This window comes from Dermacentor silvarum, chromosome 11 (genome assembly GCF_013339745.2).
Source record: "Dermacentor silvarum isolate Dsil-2018 chromosome 11, BIME_Dsil_1.4, whole genome shotgun sequence".
Lineage (NCBI taxonomy): Eukaryota > Metazoa > Arthropoda > Arachnida > Ixodida > Ixodidae > Dermacentor > Dermacentor silvarum.
In genome coordinates, this window is record NC_051164.1 from 21,645,362 (window position 1) to 21,662,575 (window position 17,214).

Here is a 17,214-nt window from a genome sequence, read left to right on the forward strand (position 1 = left end):
CGCCACCTGTCGGCAGCTGAGGAACGCAGATGACGACAGCACGTGTTTGTGTTAGCGCCTTCTTGGCAGCAGCTAAGCTTTCCCATAGACGACTGCAACTTCGCATGCGTATTTTATGAACCAGGCAGGTAACTGTGCTAAGTGTTGCACTAACTATCCGGACCGTAAACATTTATCTTTCGGCAAACTTCGAGCACAAATAGAGCAGAGGATTGCGCAAAATAGTTTCTCTAAGAATTTAGGAAAATATGCACGTCCCTGCGCAGTTTTTTTATGTCCAGTAGGGGTCGATGGCGTGCACCATATATCCACAGCGGGAAGTCAGGTGGTCGGCGTGGATGTGCCCAACGATCGACAGGTAGCGACACCTTAATGATCGCGGCCCGGAACAAGCGTAGAACAGATGCATAAGTCCGCGAAAGCACCTAGGCGAAGGCAGACGGGACAAGTCGAGCAGAATGCTGGCCGACGATAACCTCAGTCCATAGACTGGTTTCAGCTCGTGTCAATTCAGCAACCGCACGAATATTTCTTAACACAATCTAGTAGCGGCGGAATAGACGCCGCGGATGTTCGGATCCACTGAGAGTTATGATTACATGGATGCAAATCGCGCGGCCGATAAATAGTGGCTTCGGATAGGCATCTTCCCGGGTGTGCCAGCACACCTTCAAGGCTCCTCTGACAAACGGTGTTCCGTCTGTCACACAAATAAGTGTCTAATAAAAGAGCTAATACACTGGTGTTCTTTTTTCAGTATTAATACGCAATAATGCACTTTATTAAAACACGAGAACTTGCTTCTTTGTTTTACAGGTATGTCAAACGTGAGCAGTACCAGAGGGCTGCTAAAGTTGCGAAAAAAACACGAGGTGGTCCACTCACTGTACGTGTCTCTCAACCTTTTTTTTTCATCGCTTGATGCTTTTACTTTATGTGAGTAAACTTTATTGAATGATTTAGTGCGGATCAACGGAAAATATTAGGAGGTTTTATTTTCTGCAAGCTTTATTTGTGGGGTCATGAACACGTCTTAGGCCGGGCCACGTTCGAAACAAGCTCTTGAACACCCTTATTGCAGCATTTTCATGGCGGCACAGTGCCAGTTAGAAAACTCGTATAGACGGTGGCTCCAAGTTTTCCTCTACCTATTATTGTCAGAAACTTAACGTTGTCATAGACCAGAATTCAACGAAAACTCGTCTCGTCATGCCGCATAGCAGAAAATGCTTTGCTATAAACGTCAAATTTGACTTCATCAGTGAGAAAAAGTCGGCGTTTTCTTTTTTTTTTGCAAGCTCTTGACCTCAGCTCTTCCGTTACGCGTGCAAGTTTCGCAGCCAGCCGAGCCAGAACAAAACAAAGTGAGACGAAGTGTCACGAGCAGCTGCAATTGGCAAGGTCCTGCTCACCTGCAGACATCATGCGACTCGGCTACGCTGTCGCCTTCAACCTGCTCCACGTGAGCATAAAATCTGTTGGCACACAAGAACTGCGCCTTCCAGGCCGCGTCCTTTGCGCACGGCTCCGGTTTAGTAGCGCGAGAGGTCTCAGCCTGCCCTGTATCCGAGTAGGCTGCAAGAAACGCAAATATGGAATCAACTTCAGCGAGTAACGTAGGCTCGCATAAGTGAAGCCATGAAAGTCGATCACCCGACGTTTTTGAGTATCGCGAGGGAAAATAGACTGCGGGGAATCTTGAACCTCGATGCACTCCCTACATAACTACACTCGATATTCTAGTGTTGCCTCAATGAAAGTAACGCTTGACCTACAAGACTTCGGTCTGCGCCGAAAGTGTTCGCCACTATACCTCTTCCACAAAATATTTTACGTCGATCAAATACTTAAGGAAAAAGTTGCTTCAACAGCCATCGCTCGTATTACCCCGCATAGATAATTCCCAAAACTTTGGTGTATCCCTTTGTCGCGCAAATATTTACTCAGACTAATTCGCACAGAAAACGTCGGAAGATTAGAACCACTTCCCTGCCTTCATCACTGTCATCTCTAAATCGAAGAACTTCGATACAGCCGCTAACACTTGTATCCGTTCTGGGCCCTCCACTCTGTAAAGCTTTGCGGGGATAGAGCATAGGGAAGCAAACAAACAAACAAACAAACAAATAAATAAAAAGTCGCAGTTTCGCCCGAAAGGCGAAGCTTCGATTGCGATAGCAAATTAGTAGACCGCTATATGAAGTAAGCATATTAGTTCTATCGGCCGTATAATGTTGTAAATATTCGCTTACTAACCAAATAAACAAGCACGGTGTCATGCGCGCACAGGTAAACATGAACACATCTCGCGCGATGACCGCGGGAGCTCGTCAAAACGCTGGGGTGAGAAAGCGTGCCAGCGGCAGCGAGCAAATTGACCTTCGCGCTGGCTCTCGCTTCAACGCGAACTAAACGTCGAAAGCGCAGCGCATACGAACCTACCGGCACTCGGCGAATGCACTTTGGCCCATCGCAGATCGCTTTGAAGATGAGGTGCCCGCAGGCGCACACTTCGGCCGCATTGCAGATCGCTTTCAAGATAGCTCCGTGAGCAGAAGCCGCGGAAGCAGAACGCACCAACCTGCCCTCTCCGTCGCCTCCTCCCCGTGCCTCGCGCGTGAACGAAGACCGTGCGCTTCCGGCCGCCTTCCTCTCTCGCGTGCGCGAGATTAAGCTACAGTTGCCGGCTCACCCTCGCACGCTTTCACTCGCGAACACAACGCACGGCGCGCGGCGGCGATTTTATCGCCTATGGACTTTATACGGAAGATCACTACGACAGCGACGGCGACGGCAAAAACGCGCTTGAAGTGTCTATATCATTGCTATCGCAATAATAAATAAATACTGCCCAGACAATTCAACAGCAGTCGACTAAGCTTGGCACGGGGATCCTCTGTCACCATTCACAAAACTCATTCGTATACGCGGTGCCCAAGGCACTTCCTAATAAATACCACTAGCTAGTCATTGCAGCGAGATAGTTGACGACTGCCATACCGGTAAACTTATTACAAACAAAGTTACAAATTCGGTCACCAATTGAAAATGTACTTACAGTCCACCTGACGTTCATGCTCGCCCTCTTCACTACAGTGTCAATCAACATGACGCAACATAACCCGGAACGCAAATTGTATCAGCAATGCCTTTTGAGCCTCTGTCGGTATTATTTCGAAGAAGACACCGGACAATGGAGGATTGTGTAACAATTAATCGGTTCGAAACCACTCTCAGCAATGCAAAGCGGCGATCAACGCGTTTGTATTGAGTGTTCGGAATATGTAGAATAGTTGCAATTAGCCGAATTATCAGCTCACTGCACTAATTGGTCCCTCATGACTCAGTCTTGACAGCCTTGACAGGTTAAACAGCGCCGCATCTCTCACTTACGTAGCTGTTCAGCTGCCCTTCTTTTGCTCGCATTTATTTGAAAACACGCTCGCTCATGCACGCTGCAGCACATCCGACGACCACGTTTTTTACAAGTCGCTATACCTACAGTATTTTTTGTTGCAGTTACAGATGTAAACACCTGACTTCCCAGCTAGTTGCTGACATCAAGTGCGTGTACATCTGTATCAAAGATAGCGCTGGTCGCCATGACAATGGTGTTTGCCGACTGTCCTGACATGTGACTAATTTAGAAGGGTGGTGGTTCGGGCTAGTTGTTTTTGCAAAACGTAAAGCTGTACAGCGCGAAGAAGGACAGAGGGACACAGAAAAGACGAGGACAAGCGCTCGTCCTCGTCGTTTCTGTGTCCTTGAGATCTGTCCTGCTTCGCGCTGCATCACTTAACATTTCGACTATGTGTCCCCGAGTCCCGACTAGACGTAGTCGGCACGACCAACTCTCCCGACTGTAGCTTTTATTGCGATAGCAATTATATGGACACTCCAAAGCAGATTTCTGCCGTCGGCGTCGCCGTCGCCGTCGCTGTCGCCGTCGCCGTCGCCGTGAGGTTCCGTATGACGTCAACGGCGATGAAATCGCCGCCGCGCTCCGGACGCTGTATGTGCGAGTGAAAGGGCGCGAGGGACGCGCTTTCACGGGGAGCGAACGCACGTCGGAGAGCAAGCGCGCGTTCTGCGCCGGGTTCCCTGAAGGCCCGCAGAATTACGCGTCTCTTTCCTCCTTTCCATATATAGAGAGCAAACGCAACTTTCTCTGTCGCGCGAATGGCTGTGGGGGGACGGGAGGGAGGGAGGGCAGGCGATGTTTAGCTGAGGCACCAAATACGTATTTATATAAAAACTCCGCGCGCGTTCGGTGCGAACGCAGGCAAAACGCCGACGGCGTCGACAACAGTTCTGCGCGTTACTGGTGCTGCTGCATGTCCAAGTTTATACAGCTGATAAAACTACTATCCTTACTCCGAATAGCTCTAATAATTTGCTATCGCAATTGGTGCTTCGCCTTTCGGGTGAAACTGCGACAACTTTTTTTTTTCTGCTCCATAACATAAGTAGAGCATATTTGCTTGTCATGATGACTGACAGCTGGGTTGCACATTAGTTTGGTTTGTCGTCGTTGCATTGTCATAAACATAAAGGCGGTATTGCTCTGGTTCCTGAGCAGTACATCCTTTCCGGCACTGAGGCCGCTTTTTCTGTAAGATGACCATCCTAATGGAAGCCGCGTCGGCAGATGATCTCGCGGCGCAGTTGGATCAGAAGACTGCAGCCTAGTCATCAGCAGTCGACAGAAGATCATTAAGTTATCACAAGGGTTCCGACAGCATGTAAAGATTCAGATGAGTCGTTCCACGTTCAGATGCCGCCGTTTGTAACTTGTATATCCTAATCAACATTAACAGATGTATATTTCTTTCTTTTGGCTGGTAACCTCGTCAGCGCGCTATGCACAAGCGTTGGGGTTAAGACTTCAGCGGCGTCTTTACGATTCGCTGAGTTGCGCGTGTTCTGCCGCAAGATAAGCGGCAAGACTCTGTAGAGTCGCAAATTGCTCAAACGCGCCTGTCGAAGGAGGTTACCGTCTTCCTTGGATAAGATCACACAGTTCGAGCCCTGGGTCCAGAATGGAGAGCGTTAACTTACGCAGCGTTTCTTCAGCGTGTGTCGTGACGCTCTGGGCACCGACGAAGGCAGTCAGAGTGGCTATCAGGAGACCGAGGAAAGCCGTCTTCATTGCTTGACCTTTGACACCCAAATACCGGTCCAAGAGGGCGCTGCGTAAGCGATCGAAGCGATTCCAGTGCGTAAGAGATGCATCGTGGCGCACATGCTCTAAAGTGAAATATATATATATATATATATATTACACCTTGGGGAATATCTGATCCCCAAACAGTGATCGCCATCTCTCTTCCTTCAGTCCCCTTTCTTGAAAACTCTGCGCTTGCTACTATTCTGTCAAGAACGCAATGTCACGCTGATGACACGCGTGCCGTTCGTGACAAGGGAGGGCCAGACGCGCAGCCATTAAGGATAAAATGGCACGCAAGATAGATGGGGACTATTATTTAGCGACAAGATACGCCCCAAAAGGTTCAACATTTTCTGTGGGATCAGCTGAAATAAAGGTTAAACTGCCAGCTACAGCACTTCCTACACAGGGCAGGTTGTCACAAAGAGCGCGCACGACGTGTGTCTCTCTCGAAATGGCCGTCATGGCGCCGCTTACCTGACGGTGCACGGGAAAGTAAGCTCTCCCATTAACTCGCCTAACCTGTTCGCCACGTGAGTCGCTGGCAGTGGAGAGGTCAGTGCAGGGATTGTCAGAGCGCTTTGGAAGTCGGGGCTATGTGTGGTACATCGCGACTCCTCTGAAGAATGTGGCCGGCAGGTGATTTTCTCCAGGCCGGCACACTCGGCGAGTACACCTACACGCGTTGCGACTCTGCGATCGTTTTCGGCAGCGACGCATACCAGCAGCACAGCGCTTCTCTAAATGGGAGTTCCGGCGAACACGCCACAGATCTGCGTTCGAACCTGCTCTCACAACAGTCTTAAGGACTTATTTTGTTTGTAATCGCGTTTAATATTTCATCTAATTATCACGTTATTTTATTTGCATTCCTTGACTCTACTGTTTCTCGCGTTTATTGCGTATATATTTCATTTGTCTCGTGCCTTTTTATTGTTACTTCTCGTACATAAACTGCCACGTGGTGGGCTGCTTGTACGCATCGCGGGAGAGTTTTGGTGTTGTTTGTTACCCGAACTCGTTAAGCGCAGTTTTCCTCGTTTGTGTGCAATTTATACTGATTTCCTTGAACGTGTGTGATTTAGAGAAGGGCCAGGTTTGGCCAAAGGGTGCAATGCCAGTGTTTGTGAGATTGCAGTGGAGCGATGAATTCTGAGAAGTAGATGAGACGTGGCTGTAAAGGGCCTTAAATATAGTCGCTGTAAAGTGCGTAAAATATACATGTATTAAGATCATGGCAATGACTAATGAGGCGTACTATGAAATTAAGAATGCATTGAGAAAGAATGACACGATATTTAAAATATTTCAGATGCAGTAATTGGCAAGAAGCACTACTGCCTAAACAGAGCCCTTGAACCGCAAGGGCCTGGTGGTGGTGGTGGTAAAACTTAATTTCCCAAAGAAGGGGTCCTGAAGGACACTCGGCTAGGCGCCACAAGGGCCTGGAGGCATGTGCTATAAAGAACTACTATCAAAGCGGCATCCTCTGGAAAGAGGACGCACTACGAACTTATTGGCTAATAACATGCAGGACCACATTGTTTAAGAAACCGACAACTGCTTTGGCATTAAAAAGCGGTTCTTCACCAAGAAACATGATGGGATGAAGAGGGACATGATACCGGTACGCTTGAGGAAAATATTTCTTTCTCTCAGTTTCGGCTTCCCGACACTCCAGGAGGACTTGGAGGGCGGTCAGCCTCTCACCACATCTACCACAGGTTGGTGGTTCATCGCCAGTCAGCAAAAAACTGTGGGTACCATATGTGTGTGCTATTCTCAGGCGACAGAATAGGACATCAGTTCGCCGTGTTTTCGTAGCTGAGGGCCAGAAACCTGTGGCCCAATCAAGTGGAGCTTATTATTAGTTTCGGCGTCTCACACGCGTTGCCGATACCTTCGAAGTTTCTTTCGCAAAAAAAGGCTTGAGATCTGTGGCAAGAATAGCAGCGGTAGTATTAATCGCTTGCGATGTAATTGACGTGGCCATTAGATCTGCTAGCACATTGCCTTCGATGCCTCTATGGCCAGGCACCCACCATATACTGACATGCTGGTTAGATATGTACGCTCTACACAGAACGGAATACAGCTCAATGAGTACAGAATTTTTGTGCTTATAGAGCGACTTCAACGTTTTTAAACGCTTTAGCAATCTGTAAATATAATAGCTCTTTGAAGTTTTGATTTCATTATATACTTCACAGCCGACAATAGTGCATAGGCCTCAGCCGTAAAGATACTTGTCTCCGGGTGCGGTACACCGGATTCCGAAAAGGATGGACCAACGGCTGCATAAGACACCCCGGCATGTGACTTGGAAGCGTCTTTGTAAATCTCTGTACACGAGTGCTTGGACTTGAGTTCAAAGAAATGAATTTTAATGTGTGCCTCTGGCGCGTGCTTCGTGAACTCTACAAACGATGTATCGCAATCTATGAGTTGCCACTGCCACGGTGGTAACTGTTTCGCTGGAGCCATAGGACAATGTTCAACTGGAGCACCCATTTCCTCTCTAAGGTTTCTTACACGCAATGAGAACGGCTTTCTCGTTGCGGGTCGGTAATGGAAGAATGTGGCAGCGGTCACATCATTTATTGTTGAATAAGAAGGATGTTCAATGTTCGCGCGTACGCTCAGGAAATATGTGAAACTGCTATATGAACGCTGCAGATAGAGTGACCACTGGTTCGACTCTACGTAGAGGCTCTGTATAGGACTTGTTCTGAAAACACCGGTCGCGAGACGGATACCCAGATTGTGAATGCGGTCAAGGATTTTTAATGCACTTGGCGTTCCGGAATGATAAATTATAGCTCCATAATCAAGGCGTGAGAGAACAAGACTTTTATACAAGTTAAGCAGACACTTGCGATCACTACCCCTAGTCGTACGCGACAGAAACTTTAAAAGGTTCATTGTCTTCAGGCATTTTGCCCTCAGATACTTAATATGAGGAATAAACGTCAGCTTGGAATCTACAATGATCCCTAGGAACTTATGCTCGCTGTTCACAGAGAGCGCATCTCCTTTGATTTCAATACTTGGGACTGGCGTTACGCCTCTCTTGTTTGTAAAGAGTACGCAAATGCTCTTCTGGGAGTTCACTTTAAAACCATTCTCATCTGCCCATTTGGACAATGTTTATTCCCAGCTGCACCTGTCGTTCGCAGATGGCAATATTGCATGACTTGAAGGCTATCTGCACATCGTCGACATAAACAGAATAAAACATCATGCGTGGGATGACTGTGTGCAGGGAATTCATTTTTACAATAAATAATGATGATGATGATTTATTGGCAACCCCTTTGAAACGGGGCGGCGACAAATAGTCACCTAGCCTGCTTGATTTAATCAGGTATACTATATATGTTCTTTATCTAGCATTTTGTATACCTCTCATTATTCTTTTTCTTTTTCAAAAATTTACCTTGTACCGCTACCTATGATTTAAGAGATCAGGTCGTATCCATCTTTTCCCTGCTTTTTTTCCACCAGTACTCTAATCGTCTCTTGCTTATCTCTACGGCTGATCTGTTGATGTTGCCTTCCACTTTAAACCCAAGCGCTTCTGGGAGTTGCACGTTACCTACGGTTCTCGCTGGGTGGATCCCGTCGCATTCCATTAGGATGTGCTGAGTGGTCTCTGGATCTTTACTGCAGCATACACGTGCCTCATCTAGTTCCGAATATTTGCTCCGGTATGTTTTGGTCCTTAGGCGACCGGCTCGAGCCTCAAATAGCAAGGCACTGCCCTTTGTGTTATCATACAGATTTTGTGTTATCGTACAGAATAGTGTGCAACTAAGCACGCCCCCTGCGGCACACCAGGTCTCTTGGGTGAATGGCCTAGACAAAGCGTTATCCACTCTTACGCGGAATTATACTGTTTTCCATGCTGGTGCTGCGTGATTTTATTTCAATTGGCGATTCGCGAGATAGCGACCGCCACCTGTCGTACAACAAACGAAGCGGCAGCGCTCTGCGTGCGAGATTATAGTGTTAGAAAGCGAGTTTAGTTTTCGGGCTTGTGCCTTGCCTCTGCCGCGGCAGCCCCCTGCTTACTTCATTGTGGCGCAATGATTGGTGACGGCGTCGTTCAGTACCCGTTTTCAGATATGACATGGACCTCGAACTTGTGCAAGTGTATCCTTGAAACTGATCGTATGTGGCAGTATCTGCATGCTAGAACTTTCAGTGTTCGCCAGGACTCATCTAGGCTCGGCACTGGAGGGAGAAGAGTACGTTAAAATTATCGTGGTGAATTTGGAGACTGCTGATCCCAACATGGGTATTGTGTTTGGAATCACAATAAAGAACGGAACGTACGTCGTTTAAGTCTAGCTTGAGAATTCTACGCGAAACGTCGTCGTGTCATCTCTAGCAGTATTATTGCTTCAATGCTGTGAATGGCTTCACGAGCACCAGGGAAGCAATAAATAGGTCGCCTGCCAGACGGCGCGTATCACCCTGGTTCAGATGTAAGGAGGCCTGCTTATCTTCGACAAATATGTGCTCATGTTTTGAAGGTAATAAAGCAAAAGATGGGAAATGCGAGGCAAACACACACACAGCCATGTCTGTCCCTTATTTCGCGCGGTTCTCTTCAAAGATATTTCCGTGCAAGCTATAGGTCGGATAACCGACCGTACTATGGCCATGGTTTATCCAGCAGCCCATGGCCTCCGCGTGATATACAGGGTGTCCCACGTAAGTTGTGCCAAAATTTAAAAAGATGCGAATGCCACGTAGTTGGACAGAGCCAAGGTAATGTTGTTTGCCGTCGCTGGGAGCAAGTCAGACTGTATTTTGTGCTTCGCCTAATTACATAATTAGTTATAATTAAAAACCTTCTCAAATATTATAATCAGGACAAGATTGTCAATCAGGCAATTGTAAGCCATCGTGAAAGATCCCCCATCCATCTTTCTGTTGCTCCATACGCGCTACATAAGTTTTTTCCAAGCCTGAAAGAAGCCCTCAAAAGCACGCGAAAAGTGCCGGGCGACTATATTCGGTCGATAGTCTTTCGCGTTTTGCGGGCTTTCTTTAAGGCTTGGAGGAATCTTTTATGTAGCACGTATTAAGCTGCAGAAAGATGGATCGGGAATTTTTCATGATGACTGGCAATTTCTTGATTCACAATTTTGCTCTGATTAAAATAATCTAATTAAGAAGATTACAAAAATAGTCTGACTTGCTTCAAGTGACGGCAAGCAACATTACCTTGGTTTTGTCCAGATGGGTGGCACTCGTATATTTTTAAACTTTAGTAAAAGATACGTTGGGCCCCCTGTATAGACGGAGTGAGGACTTATCATCTGACCATAGCTTGGAATCAGACTAAATCATCTACTTCTTATTTAGCTACCCCTCATGCTGGGCAATAAAAAACGATGAAATGGTCAGAACGAAAAATGTTCTCCGCCTTGAAAGCATTCTGTCTGGCCTTGTTTCACAGGCTGTTCTGACACGAGAACGCGTTGTTTGATGACGTAGAGGAAGTAAGATGGCCACGGGGAACATAACTACACACAGTTCTGTCTTTCTCTGAAAGTGTTTTTTATGTGTCTAAAACATCACAGTGCTGGTGTATCAATGGGACACCTATCTAAAAACTGCCCACGCAGCAAGTTGTTGCTGGCTATACCTTCAGGGGCGACACTGAGATGCATTGAGTTCGCCACTCGCTACACGCACTACTCACCCGGTTCGGCGGGACCACATTCTCGCGGATCAGATAAGCCACATTATGACCACATCGGCAACGGCCATTTCCGCTAGGCAGCGAGGGGCCGCCTATCGCAGCCGACAACCCCGGAGTGCAGCGGACGCGATCAGTGTTCTCGGCTCTCGATGTCGATCACGCCTACCGTTGCTTTCGCAAGTGACGCTGCTGTTGTTCTATGCGCCACTACGAACTACCCGAGTGGTAGTGGCGCATACCCACAGTGAGGGATTGGGAATGAATCGGGGGGTTAACAAAAAAAAAAAAAAAAATACGAATGATGACGGACGGATAAGTGCAACGGTGCACTTATCCACCACCCCATCCACAACTCAATAGATCGCAACATGTCCAGTGGTGACCACTACAAACCAATTCATGTAAGAGTCCGATACTACCCTCTTAGCACGGTAACGTTTACTAAAGGGGTATATTCTCACAAATTTGTGCACCTATAAAAAAAAGTTACATAGTAACCTTTATTTAAGTAACCTTTAATGAAGGGCATATGCTCACAAATTTGTAACCTATAAAATAAAAGGCTACGTGTACGTATACTAAAGGTTACTATATAGTAACGTTTAGTATACGTACACGTAGCCTTTTTGTATGTAACCTTTCATATAGGCAGAGTCTTGCAAGGCTTCACACGTGCGTCCTTGTTGCGCATGTCCATGCATTTAGGACATTGATTCTTCGGCCAACCACCAAACTTCACCGCAATGCACTAGCGTAACTCACCTGAGCAGAACTTCATAAAAATTCTACTTCAAATAATCGGACGAATTTCTACAACTTTAGGTTACCAACGTCAGGAGGATGCTCTCTTCCGAAAATATAGGCATTTAAGGCACTTAGTCATAACTTCTCTGCTGCGTTACATTAGCGCTTTGGTCAAGGTTAAATCACTGCTATAACTCAGCAGGCAAATTACGACTAAGCGCCGTAAAAGCTTATGTTGTCGGAAAAAGGTATCCTTTCGACGTAGTTAACGGAAAGTTGTTGAACTTCGGCTGATCTTCCGAAATTCAATTTTTCTGAAAACGCTGCTCAGTGAGTTATGCTAGTGCCCTGCAGTGAAGTTCAATGGGTGGCCGAAAGAGCAATGTGCAAAATTCATGTGCATGCGCAGAAGGACGCGCGGGTGACAACGTGCAAGACTGGATGCCTATATGAAAGATTACAAAAAAGGTTCCTAAATAATGCCGCAGGGGTTATGCCCTAATTTCTTCGACATGACTCATTGTCGAAAACTAAAATATATTCAGGTCTTAAGACAAAATGACATTTTATTGCTGCGAAAACTTCATAGCGGCGACAGACGGCATTTGCGCGATAGTCAATACATTTGGGGACAAAATTTTACTAATTAGCTTTTTTCATTTCTTTGGAGACATGTCATTGCATACTGAAGGCTGCCACTACTGAAAGCATACCGATTTGCCATAACTGTGCCTGGCACCAAATTAGAGAAATTTAATCTGCAATGAAGTGCGTTGCTGTTTCAGTTATTCTTTCTGCACAACCTGCAGCAAAATTCTGTAAATATCTCAGCTACATCAGCAATGCATTTTATGGCATGTTTGCTGCAAAATTCTGTAAATATCTCAACTGGAGCAGCAATGCATTTTATGGCATGTTCGCATTATGTGTTTTTGAGACTATTCTGTGGCAGAATGCTTCCAGCAACCGGATATGGAGTGCTGATTGACCAGCTCTGCCGTTAACCACGATTGTTTATTTACCTGCTAATCTATCAAACATTGGTAATATTCGTACTAATGATGATCATTCGAGTTTATTGGCGCAATTCGTACTAATGATTATTGCTGAAATTCTGTTGCGATGACTATAAAACTTGTTACGCAGAAATCAACATTTCGTGTCGAATTCTCTTTTTATTATTCAAGGACAGACTGGTTAACAACGTGTAAACCTTTGCCACCTTGCTATTTTACAGCGCGGGTGATTTACACAAGGCAGCTTCCAGGAATTAGTATAGAATGCACGATGCATCAAGACAGTTTTACCTTTTGAAGTAAGCTGGCAGATACTTGGTAATTTTGGATTAAATTTGCAAGACACAAAATAATTAATGAAATACACAGTATGTTGCTTTTGTATAGGTGAATACATCGTATACAGGTTCGCCCCACAACATATTTCTTTGCTGCGGGCCATGTTGAAAGTTTTTTGCAAAAAGTATCATGTCGTCATCCCATGATAGCGAGATTGCTAATAATTATATTTTGCACAAGTGGAAAGCACATCTGAAAAGGTGACACATTTCAGAATGAATACGCATTTCTGCATGCAACATCTCTTGTATCGAAAAAAATTATAGAGGTATGAGACGGCAGCACCCACATTCTGGAAATGATGTGAGTAGCAGCTGTGAGAAGGAAAGCTGACACAAAACATTTAGTGAAAATGTCATGATTACTTTATTTGCATATACAAAACAAGGTAACTCAAAGCTTTCCCTTCACAAGCAAAATTACAGTTTGCCTTGGTCTGTTTTCTTCTTCACGGGCATGAAGCAATAATCAAAAAAAAAAAAAACTCTGAGTACAGCGCTCCCTGGCAGCACAAATTTCTACAGCATCACGAGGAATGGGGCAAAAAACAGAAATGTTGAAAGTTCGTGTACAATATGTTCAAATACAAATACATATAGGTTTTAGACTTCCACGAGGGGGACGATCTCATCCCTGTTGCAAGCACAATCATGTCTCTTTGGTGCTATTATGTCAGTTGCTAATTCTCCGACCTCCTTGCTGTCTAGTGGAGCCTACAACGACAGAAAAGTATTCTTACAATCTCATAGTTACTTGTTAGCGTCGCCCTGCAATCAACAGCTATTAACATGTAATGAAAGAGACATAAATAAACCACAAACAGATAAAAAACTACCGCAGAAAAAATAATTAAACACGCCTAAGGCGAATATACTCTTCTGTCTAGGAAATGTCGGTGACAATAAAAATTAAAGATTAAAAAAATGAACGAAAATGAATTCTCAAGTCAGTTCGTACTCCCCTCCAGTACACAAAGGACAGCACCGCAATAAAGTGACAGTTTAACAGTCAAAACGCAATATCAAGTGATTACAAACTGAATATCAGCACAAAACACCAGTTCCTTGCATGAGGTCAATGTTGCACGTCCGCATAAAAGTGCAACATAAACTTGAGATTTAAGAATAACCAACACGATTACTGATAGTGATACAAAAAATAATATTAGAAAAACAGTGTTTATGAAGCGAGCAAGTAGTTCGCTTCAATGAAACTGAATAGTGCGAGCATGAGCAGGAATTGACGCTGAAATATACGACCGACACAGACCGGCAAATAAATAGCTGAACAGGAAGCATTGCTTACCTAGGTCACATTTATTGCTGTCTTCGGCATTCATTACAGCAGTCACAACACAACAGATGCTCACCACTCTCAGGCAAGCGAAGAACTTTTACCATTGGCCATCGGCAATGCGTCTCGTCGCAGCGGCCACGCAGCACGCCAAACATGTCCCTGCTCCACGCCCGGCATCATGGCTTCTTTTCAGCGGCGCGCGCGCCTTTAGGAGTCTTTTTAGTAACTGTACTACCCGTCACGAGTGACTCAGACACATAACAAGCTTGGTAAGCGCACGCCACCAAATAGGAGATCGTAAAAACGTGGGTAAAGCGATGAAACAAAGCGCGACACGACCATTTCAAAACGACACCACCGGCGATACTCTTCCCGGCATGCATCGCGAGAGCTGCGCAATGCGAAGGAGATATGACAGTGCTCATGTTTGGCTGAAGCTGAAGCGCGTTTGATTACGCCCCGCATCTAGCGCAACTAAAGATAGATAATAATCAAACTACTGTTCCGTCAAAGTATCACAGGACCATATATATCAAGACGATATAATTCTAATGTTTCAGGATGTTGCTGTTTGTTTGTATTTGTATGTTTTCTCCCTGCTTATTTGGCCGGCCGCCATTATGGTCTCCCACGGTGAGCGCACGTTCATCTCTCTACGAGACCTTACTGGAGCGGCTGTCGCCCGCTGTCATGTGAATGAAACGGCGTCTTTGTGGCGTGTTAGTGAGCGGGCAAAATTGGTGCGTGTCTGGCGTTCTCTAATGAACCCAACATTTCCTGTAATTTAGGAACCATTTCCTCTAATACGTCAAAAATACAAAAAAAAAAAGAAATAAAAGAAGAAAACGAAAGCGCGGTGGCCAAACATTCAGTTACAGTGTACAAGTAAGTCTGATTACGAAGAACCTTTCTCGCCCTGCAGATTAGTTATTCGACCTACTCTACACTTTGATTCTGTCGGTCGTCGAGATTTTACAGTACTCTAGCGTGCACCCACGTGCGACCTTCAGTGTGCACCCGCTGTTAGTGAGTGTTGCGTTTCAGGAAAATATAAAACAAACGCGGATATAGGGAGCATTGACACACAAGCAAATAATAGTAAAAAATATTGGGTACAAATATACATTCAATCACCATAATGCATCCGCTTTTAGTTTTTGTGCAGGTACACAGGTCTATGTTTTATACCACAGCCTAAAATGACCGCAGCGGTAGCGGGAGGCTTTCCTTCACTTTGAACCGTAGTGATAATTCATGCCACAACATCGTTTGCCACAATATTCCCCGCTTTATGTTCACTGTTTCTGTGGCTTCCTTTCAGAATATAATGGCACGTATGCAGTAGAGATCAGTGACGAATGAATTGATGCTGTCTCTCTTGAGCATACGCTCGTGCAAGATTTAAATTTATTTTTTACATTGCGAAACCAAAGATCCCCACTGGTATCAATAAAATAATAATTTAGTCCAACCTGCCTCATTCCCTCGGCCGCACAACATATCGTATAGGTTAGTACCGGATAAAAACACCACCTCAGGATCGCAATATGACACAATAATAAGTACACTTCCAATCCATACAGTAGGTCCCCTAAGCCACGAATGCCAACTCGTTTAGAGGTTACAATCTAAAGGTTACAAGACATTTGGCGTTGCAGTAACCTTTAAAATATACGCTTCGGCACATGTAACCTCTAGCCGCGACGAAAATTCACGAAAACACAGATGAAATTTTTTTAGTCTCCGAGTAACCTTTATGTTATAAGTTACTCGGATATATAGGTTAACATAAACGTTACCGTGCTAAGAGTGTAATGCACGCTATTTATCCAGAAATACGCACAACAGATAAATGCAAAGTGTGTGGCACCAGAACCACGCTAGATGAATTCCAGGGACTAATACACGATAATGAGAGCGAGACCTCCACCGACAGCGTGCGCGCGCGGTGGCAGGCCGCGCTGCTCAGCTCGAACCTGGAAGACCAACTCTGGGCAGTCCATTGGGCCAAGGAAGCCGCCGGGGGACAAGAACTCTTGGCCGTAACCTCGGCGGGTGCCCCAGCCCACTAACTCGCAGGATGCGAATCGTTTTGTTTCGAAATAAAGTTTTTCTCTCTCAGACACGGACAAATCGGAAAGACGGATAGGCAATGACCCCAGATCTGTCGAACCCGAAAAAGCGTCTCAACATGCGAATAAGGTTCATTATGAGCCATCTGGCCGGCAGCGTATAGCATCCCTAGCGCTCGTGAAGCCATTTATTGCATTGCAGTCCTAAGGCTGAAAAAAAAGTCTGGGGTTTCACATGCCAAAACCACAATCAGTGATGAAATTCGGATTACTTTTGACCACCTGGGGATCTTTTTACCGTGCATCCAATGCAGGGGACACGGGCACTTTGCATTTCGCCCCCATCGAAATGCGGGCGCCACGGCCAAAATTTGATCCCACGACCTCGTGCTTAGCAGCGCAACGACCTAGCCACTAAGCAACCACGGCGGGTTAAGGTTGGAAAAGATGACCCTCCATGAAGCTTCTGGCGATGCTTTCGTTTGAGTTTAGGAATATACAAAATGGTTCGTCTTTCACTGATAACCGTGTACACTGACGGCCTTGGGATAAACATCGATGCTGTCCTGATTAAAAAGCTAGGGAAAAGGCGACACCAAAGAAGCAAAAATTGGAGCACGCTTAAGCTTCGCCTTTAAGAGTGGAACGCGACAGCGTTTCGGGCCCCGTTCGCGTCGCATTTTTCCTTCAGCGGGCTTTACCGCAATACAGAAAGTGAGACAGCCAGCTTACGAAGACCAAGCTTACATCGATCCCCTTAAAGTCGGCTTCACTTTTAAACAGAAATGCATAGCTGGGAAAACGTTTTCCCACGGGCAATGTAAGTCGTCTTATATTAAAATGTGAAGGCCCTAGCACCTTTCTTTT